The sequence below is a fragment of the Fukomys damarensis genome, unplaced genomic scaffold (genome assembly GCF_012274545.1).
Source record: "Fukomys damarensis isolate Sample0158 unplaced genomic scaffold, DMR_v1.0_HiC HiC_scaffold_39, whole genome shotgun sequence".
NCBI lineage: Eukaryota > Metazoa > Chordata > Mammalia > Rodentia > Bathyergidae > Fukomys > Fukomys damarensis.
Window position 1 is genome coordinate 57,602,060 of NW_022900951.1, and position 362 is coordinate 57,602,421.

Genomic DNA, 362 nt, shown 5'->3' on the forward strand with positions numbered 1-362 from the left:
GTGATCTCTCTCTCTCTCTCTCTCTCTCTCTCTCTCTCTCTCTCTCTCTCTCTCTTCCAGTCGTTTGGCTCTTCTGCAACACTTGTGAAAGAGACTGCAGGACACGTGTTAACTCATACTGCCTTGCCACAAATGTACAGAAGAATGCCAGTTCCTAGGGATAAGGAGGTCTAGGAGACAGGAAGCTATAGGCTGCTTTTGAGCTTGTACTTGGGAGCAGACAACCTGGACTGAAACGAAGCCTGGAAAGTCTCCCAGACTGTGGGAGAACTATGCGCCTGGGTTTCTGCACACCTCTGACTCCTGACCCCTACCCCGGCCCGTATCCGTGCTTCCTGGTAATGAAGGCAGCAAGAGCACCC